The 8,914-nt window shown below is 36.6% G+C and overlaps 1 pseudogene; it reads left to right on the top strand.

Moving 5' to 3' along the window:
• The first annotated feature begins 363 nt into the window (after positions 1–363).
• On the top strand, positions 364–4,272 carry LOC101584376 (annotated as a pseudogene).
• Positions 4,273–8,914: the final 4,642 nt, after the last annotated feature.

Here is an 8,914-nt window from a genome sequence, read left to right as displayed (position 1 = left end):
CTTTTTTTTTTTTTTTTTCTATATATTTAGGACAGGAACTACAGGGTCTACAGAGTCTCACTACGTAGACCAGACTCATAGTAATCCTCCTGTTTTTTCAGCCTCCCAAGTACTGGGATTACAGGCACGTGCCACCATGCCCAGTCTCAATCACTGTCTCAGCATAACCCGGGGCAGGGCCGGCACAGCAGGCCAAGAATTGAACCCTTGACCACTGCATCTGCCTAAGCAGGTGCTATAATCCACTGAGCTATCTGGCCAGCCTTATTACCTCAATTTCAATAATAAACCTATGGAGGGTCATATAGTAAACTGTACACAGGCTCTTCTCAGGTTTTACCCTGAGTTTTATCGTCAGTGAATATGTCTGGAAAAATCCATGGCAGTTCCGTGGTAGAGATGCAAGATGAAATGATTCGAATCATTTTGGATTGATTAAAGAAAAACTCATTTTTCCCTATGTGGAACTTGATCTGCATAGCTATGACTTAGGCATAGAGAATAGGGATGCCACCATGACCAAGTCACCAAGGATGCTGCCAAGCTATAAAGAAGTACAACACTGGTGTCAAGTGTGCCACCATCACCCCCAGTGAGAAGAGGGTGGAGGAGTTCAAGTTGAAACAAATGTGGAAATCACCCAATGGCAACATGACAGGGGCAAAGCCATATATTTATACTCACAAGATGGCTAAGGCGATGATCCCGAGAATCTTCAGCAGGTTTTTGAAACTAGGCGTTCATTAGTAGGATTCTCACCCTGACTAACTATATGTGCTGATACCTGTGAACTAAGCAATCGTGCTGAAGATATCAATGTGTAATGGTAGGGTCATGCTTGGAATGCCTGTCATTCTGGTCTTCTAAATATGTACTGCTTGTCATGACATACCAATTACTGCCATATTGTCTCTCAAGTAAATATTTGTTCAAAAAAAAAGAGGGAATAAGGAATGAAAACAAGAGACAAAAAAAGTCACAGGACTGTCCTGCCACAAGGCTGTATATTGTTAGATTTCTAAATTTCTGTATAAACATATTTAAATGCTTATTCTTAATTTTTTGAATTTTTTTATCTTTTTAATCTTTTTTCTTCATATTCTGGAGGGATTCAAAGTTTAACATATCAATACTTGATGGAAAATATCTGTTCCATGTATGTCTAAGATGTCTGATATTCAGACAAATAGGTTAAGCTCAACTGCCTATGTTATAAGGTAATAATATCATTAAACTTCTCGTCTGGAGGGTTAACAACTTAAGTTTGCAGACCAAAAATTAGAGCAAAAGAAGGACCTCAAGGACAGCTGACATTTTGGCCCTAGCCTTTCAAGGTCACTGAGGACTCAAACATAAGAGAACCTGTACTGTAACATCATGTAACTCAGTTGTGTCCAAAATTTTCTTCTTTTTTTTTTCTTAAGTTTTTTTTTTATTTTTTAAAGAGTACAAAATAGAATTAAAACAGAAAAAAGTACAACTGATAGAGAATTTCACTTCACAAAGTACTATGAATTTCAGTTTTTGTTGTAACACATGGTGTTGTCTTCCAACCAGTTATTCATATATATATATATATACATATATATATATATGTATATATATATATGTAAAATTAGAAGAACAAAAAAAACAAAGAAATGCACAAGAAATTAAGAAGACAAAAATGAGAAACAATTGAAAAAAAAGGAGATGAAACAAATTAAACCATTAACTGCTTCTTTCCATAGACCAGCAGAAATGAATAGTACAATTATCCAAAGCATCCTGCTTGCATGCATAGATAAATCTCTTTCCCCCACTTCTCCTGTGCTTCTCCTCAACTCATTAACTCTTTCCTTTTGAATAAATTCATTCTTTTTCCCCAGCACTTTTGTTCCATGCAGATTCCATTTTTCTCTTTCAGGTTCTTACACTAAGGAGACAATATGATGTTTGTACAAGTGTGTCTGATTTATTTCATTTAAGAGTATGTTCTCTAGTTGCATCTACTTACCAATAAAAGACTCAAATCTTCCGGAAAAATACAAAGGACAAGAATAGCTGGCTTGAATTGGATTTTCAGTCCTAGCTATTTAAGGAATCTCCACACTGAGTCCCATAGTGATTGCATCAGAATGCACTCCCACCAACAGCCTCTCCAGAATTTGCCATTGGCTGACATCTTAAGGTTAGCCACTCTTTCTGGGGTGAGATGGAATCTCAGTGTTGTACTAATTTGCATTTCTTGAATGACCAATGATGTTGAATACTTTATCATATATTTCCTTGCCATTTGTACTTCTTCCTGTGACAAGTGTATATTCATCTCAGAAGCCTATTTTTGGATTGGGTATTTGAGGTTTGTGTACCTAACCTTTTTAATTCTTTGTATGTTCTAGATACAAGGCCTTTATCAGAGGGACAGTCAGCTATAATATTTTCACAGTCCATGGGTTTTCTTTTCTTTTTTTTTTTTTCTTGGAGTAAAATAAATATTTTTATTTCATTTATCCTGTTCTTTTTTTTTTTTTTTTTTACTTTTTTTTTTTTTTTCAAAATTTTCTGATCAGCGAGCTTATGTAGCCACAGAGGAAAGTGATCGATGATGTAGAGTGTGCCTAAGGAGAGTCTCCTAGAGAGAAAACATTCTCTCAGGCTTTCACAGAGAGCAAATTGGTCAAGCAATAGCCGTGACTCATCCACATGGCTGACACTGACAAAGGATCTACAAACTGTGGTACAGGGTTTCAGAATAAATCCTGAGGGGACTTGACTGACCTTATCAGATATAAAAGTTACATTTCTTGTTATATAGGTCTTGCTTTATCTTAGTCTTAACCATGCAGGAGAAAAGTGTAAAAATGAGGTATAAAAAGTAAAGCCATATTAACGTGCTAAGCTATAAAAGGCTCAAGTCAACAACTTCTGACATTGCCAGTCCTATGGATAACCCACTACTATTATGGACTACTGGACTATATTGGATTACTTTGCTGAATTCACGCACCTACAATATTTAAATGGAAACAGAATACCCATTTCTGACAAAACTAAACAAAAAAAGGGTATATAAAGAACCATTTTGTATCTGTATATATAAAATAGGACAGATATATAGCTACTTTCTCTTAATTCATTGAGAAGAACGATTTGTACTAATAGTGTTTGGACAAGATATCATGTCTGCATCTTATACTATGAGTAACCACTATGAAGACAACAATATGCAATGTATTAATTATTGAAACTGTCCTAGTAATTGGTTTTGAAACTGTGTCATTGCTATTTATTTCTCAAAAAAATTAAGAAACAGAAAAAAAGAAATCACCCTATGGCACCATCCAGAATATTCTGGGTGACACAGTCTTCAGAGAAGCTATTATCTATAAAAATATCCCCTGCCTTGTGTCAGGGTGGCTACAACCAATCATCATAGGTCATCTTGCCTATGGGGATCAATCTTCTAGAGTGGCTGACCTTGTTCCTGGTCCTGGGAAGGTAGAGATAACCTACACACCAAGCAATGGAAGCCAGAAGGTGACATACCTGGTCTACAACTTTGAAGAGGGTGTTGGTGTTGCCATAGGGATATACAACCAAGATAAATCCATTGAAGACTTTGTACACAGTTCTTTCCAAATGGCTCTGTCTAAGGGTTGGCCTCTGTATTTGAGCACCAAAAACACTATGTTGAATAAATATGATGGACAGTTTAAAGACATCTTTCAGGAGATATATGACAAGCAGTACAAATCCAAGTTTGAAGCCCAGAAGATCTGGTATGAGCACAGGCTCACTGATGACATGGTGGCCCAAGCCATGAAGTCAGAGAGAGGCTTCACTTGGGCCTGTAAGAACTACAACAGTGATGTGCAGTCGGATTCTGTGGCCCAAGGTTATGGCTCTCTTGGCATGATGACCAGCATGTTGATTTGTCCAGATGGCAAGACAGTGGGAGCTGAGGCTGCCCATGCAACTGTAACACACCATTACCACCTGTACCAAAAAGGACAGGAGACCTCTTCCAATCCTATTGCTTCCATTTTTGCCTGGCCCAGAGGGTTGGCCCACAGAGCAAAGCTTGATAACAACAATGAACTTGGCTTCTTTGCAAAAGCTTTGGAAGAAGTCTGCATTGAGACCACTGAACCTGGCTTCATAACCAAAGACTTGGCTACTTGCACTAAAGGCTTACCCAATGTGCAACATTCCAGCTACTTGAATACCTTTGAGTTCATAGACAAACTTGGAGAAAACTTGAAGACAAAACTAGCTCAGGCCAAACTTTAAGGTCACGCCTGGGCTTAGGAGGACACCCGTTTTTGGTGACTACTTCTAAAGGTTTACATTTTTTTTGTATAACACTCAAGATATAAAAATAAAATCAGTTTTGTACTTTGTTTAGAAGCCAGAGTTGACTTTTCTATGAGTATGTAGCCTTTTTCTCATACATATAGTTATTTCCACCTTCGTGAATATGGCAGGGAACTTTTTTAAAATTGTATTTTATTTTCTAGCAGCAGCCTGGAAATTATTTTAGTATTTATTCCTGTTCACTGTCACTTTCTCCATGTTCCAATATAAATGACAAAAATTAAGAAAGCTCACAAGATTGTCTTTTTCAAGTAATCTTTAGGACTGATAGCCACAGTATTGTTTCCTAAAATCTGGGTGAAGAAGAAGTTCACTCCCTTCCTCCCAGAGCACAGGCCCTGGGAGGTCAGAGCTGTCCTGTTCTATGAGGTCAAGCTCTATGCTGCACTTGCATATGACTAGGACCAATAGTGTGAGCAAAGCTAAAGGTGTTGAGGACTCTGCCATCATTTTTGTAAAGAGTTCACTGAAATGTGTCCAGTACGCTGAATAACTTTGAGGCCACGAGGGAGTTCAGAATCAAAAAAAAATAGGGGTTTGTCCTCTGCGTTTGTTTCTTCCTATTCTTGGCCTGACCTGAGTGTTATGCTACCCTAAATAGTGTATTACGTCCACATGCAATAATGTAAGCTGCATCAGTGTGGACTTCTGCTGGCCTGTTCCCTTCCTTTTATACAAATGTGATTTCCAGAAGTTGATAATAAACACTGCTCTAGTCCTGTTCTTCATCTAAACTAATAATTTTAATTAAAATGATGTGCTAATCACTCAAAAAAAAAAAAAAACCGTACACAAACCATAGAAAAATAAAAGAATGAGGAAGAACATCTCAGGCTACTAACAATAATTGTAAAAATCAGCAGTGTGTCTCATTGCTATTTGTTTCTCAATAAAATTAATTTTAAAAAATTTAAATCAGCAGTGTGTATATTAGCTTCAAAAAAGTAGACTTCAGAGAAAAGAAAATGATAAATAACAAAGAGGGATATTATATAATGGTAAGCCAATCAATTCACCAAGCTAGCATCATGATTCTAAATGCATAAGCACTGAAGAACAGAGTTTCAAAGCACATGGCTATGTTTGAATATTCCCCTTGATGATCATGGACAGATTTCATCCACAATGTACCACTGCTGGGAGGTGGAACCTTTGAGGAAATGTTCAGGTCATGAGGACAGAGCCATCATAAGTGGATTGATAATGCCATGAAGAGGGCTTATGAGTGTGGGCTCACCCTCTCTTGCCTTTCTTCCTTCCACCATGTAAGGACACAGTAAGGAGGTCCTTATCTATACTAGGACTTTGATCTTTGACTTTATAGTCTCTGCAAATGAGAGAAACAAATTTCAGCTCTTTGTACAGTACCCAAGTATGATATTCCTTATGAAATAATTATATATTCTGTTATAGTACCATAAATGAACTAAAACACACAGGAAACCAAACTGATATAAATGAAAGGAGAAACAGTCAAGAATACAATTACCATTGGAAATATCAATACTCTAACCTACTAGGTACATAGAGGGCCTGCCCATTAGCTCAGTTGTTTAAGTGCCTCCTCAGGCAAATGCAGTCAGGCACAGAATACTGCAGTTCGATCCCCACCTCCAACTGCATTGCCAGACCCACCCTTAAGGCAGCCTGAAGCCAGCCAAAAAAAAAAAAATCATTAACCTACTAAATACAAAATAAGCAAAGGTATGGCACAACTGAATATCAAACAACAGGAACTGATTGCCATTTGTAAAACATTCAACAACAGTAGCATACATAATCTTTCAAGTACCTCTGGAGGATTTATTGCAACAAACCATACCCTATATCACAAAGCAAAATCCAACAAATTTGAAGGATGTCAAATTTTAGAATTTTTGTCAACCAGATGGAATTAAAATAAAAATTAATATCAAAAAGAAAAGAGAACATCTTCAAACATTAGAAATTAAATACAGTTTCACACAATAAAAAGGTCAAAAGGAAAATCTCAAAGGAAATTTTAAATGCATAAACTGGAGTAAAAAAAATCAAAATAGAGCATTTAAAAATATGTATGACACAGCTAAAGCAATATGAAGAGAAAATTAGAACATTAACAGCTTGTACTAGAAAAGAGAGGCTTTCAATCAGTACTCAAAATTACCACCTCAGGTTGCCATTGTTGCTGCTACTCCTCCCTTGGCTCCTCTTCCTCTTTGCTGCAGCCATGAACTGATGCTCTCTGCCCTGTGCTTCTCTGCCTTGAAGCCAGCTGAGTGTGGACGGAGGCCTCCGGGAACTGTCGGTTTAGTATACCACCAAATGAAATAAGATCAAGATGAAGATTAAGTGTTGAAGGAGGGTCTCACTACGAAGCTCAGACTCATAGTGATCCTCCTGCTTTCAGCCTCCCCAGCGCTGTGATTACAGATGTCCTATATTCTTTTGGCTTTAGTGTGTCACCAAAATGAACTTCCCAGTGAACTTGTTAATTGCGATCATGGTGCTCACAGCTAAGAATTTGCTTCAGCTCTCAGCGGAGAAATTAGACTTGACTTTTCAGAAATGTTGCAAATTTTAAGATCCTAGAAACTCTTATAGATGGATGAACTGCATTTTGTATAAAGGGATATGCATGAATTCTTTGGGGCTCAGATACAGAATATTTTGACTCATGTCTAGACTTCCACTCAAAGCCTCATGCATGCATAGGTGGGGCTTTTGGAGGTGTCTATATCATGGGTATGTGACAGTGGATTGTGTATTTGATAACTAGATTAATCAAGTGATTGATTTATCATAGTTCTGTTATGGCAGAAGGGATTGGCTAAAAATGAAAAACCAATTCTGAGTATGAATGGAGTCAACCAATGTGTTTTTAGCTTAAGTTGAATAAAAAGAGAAAAGAAGGCTCATTGCTTCCTTCTTCTGCTTGCCATGCTATGCAGTATTTCTCCTCTTCTATTCCCTTCTGCCACGATGTCTTGCCTTGGAGCCAGCTAAATAAGGACTGAAACTTCTATGAAATGTGACTAAGACAAACTTTTCTGCCTTTAACATGTGGACATTGGTATTTGTCCCATCACTGAGACAGTTACTAAGATATATGTGTTCAATGAAAAAGACATACACAATATATTCCGAGAACATCTAATCTTTCGAATATACATAAGCAATGCATGACAGAAAAACAAAGACAATAAATATAAAATGCTGAAAAATTCTTGTCTTAGTGACCTTTCCCATTGCTGAGACAAAATGCCCATCATTGAAAGAAAGAGGGGGAAAGGTTTGTATTGGCTCACATTTTATAGAAGTTGCAGTCCATAAACAGTTGGATGGCTCTAAGATAGAGTGGCATGGCATAAAGGCATCTCAGCATAGAAATAGTTCATGGCTGGCAGAAGGCAGAAAAGCAGTGAAACAATGAAGAATCTATGGCATCCTGCCTCTCCTTGTAATCCCAGCATCACACATTTATGCCCAGCATCATACCCTAAAGCCAACCACATTTGAAAAGTTCTACCTGTACCCACATGGATATTTGACAATGAGGACATGTAGACACACATAACAATTCTAATAATAAAAATTAGTAAACTAAAAATAAAATTTTTCTCCATCAGACTGCTGAAAATGTTCTATGGTTGATATAAGAGGGTGGATTTATACAGAATTTCATTGAATTAAATAATAGCTCCATTACTGGTTAGCTGTGTCATTTAGGTCCAGTTAATAATACTGTATTTATTTCTTATTTCTCCAATTATAAGATAGAAATGATACTGATTCTGATATTACATAATTTATTTTTATTACATCATTTAAAAAGTTTCTGAAATATATACAATCCTATACAATTGTAAGCTAATGTTCTCAACAAGCTTCGTATGTCATGTATTATTTATGCAACATTTTTGGAAAGCAAATCAAACATATGTTTTTAGATTGTAAATGTTCAAAACCTTTATGGACAGCAGTACTATATTTGGTTATTTATATGAAAAAGTAATTGTTATTTTCCAAGAGGCTTAAACAAAACATATACTTCCCTATTGGTTGTTATAATAAAATAACTATAGCCAGGCATGGTGGTGCATGCCTGTAATTCCAAAACATTGAAGGCTAAAGGCAAGAGGATCTCCGTGAGTTTGAGACCAACATGGGCTACAAAGTGAGTTCAAGACCAGGCTGAACTTCTTAGGAAACATGGTCTCAAAAACATAAATAAATAAATAAATAAATACTGTTCATGACCTTATAGACTGTTCATAAGAAAATTATACAATAATACACTGTGGCAGTCTTGCCATAATATGACTCAGTTATTAAACTGGAAATGTAAATTTACATGCATTTACTTGGAGGAATGCTCATGAGTCTTTGTTAAATGAGCTAAGTCAGTAATATAAAAATATATGTAAAAAGTAAGATTTTGTTTTTTAAAAATGTAAGATTAAGAGGCCAGGGAGATAGTTTAGTGGAATAAGTGCTTGCCTGGCAAGTGCAAGGTCCTGAGTTCAATCCCTGGTACTGAAAAAAAAAATCATAAGATCAACATGTAAATATATCTTTG

The sequence above is a fragment of the Octodon degus genome, unplaced genomic scaffold, assembly GCF_000260255.1.
Source record: "Octodon degus isolate 3935 unplaced genomic scaffold, OctDeg1.0 scaffold00030, whole genome shotgun sequence".
Taxonomy (NCBI): Eukaryota; Metazoa; Chordata; class Mammalia; order Rodentia; family Octodontidae; genus Octodon; species Octodon degus.
The sequence above is the reverse complement of the archived record's forward strand: the minus strand, read 5'-3'. Positions and strand labels throughout refer to the sequence as shown.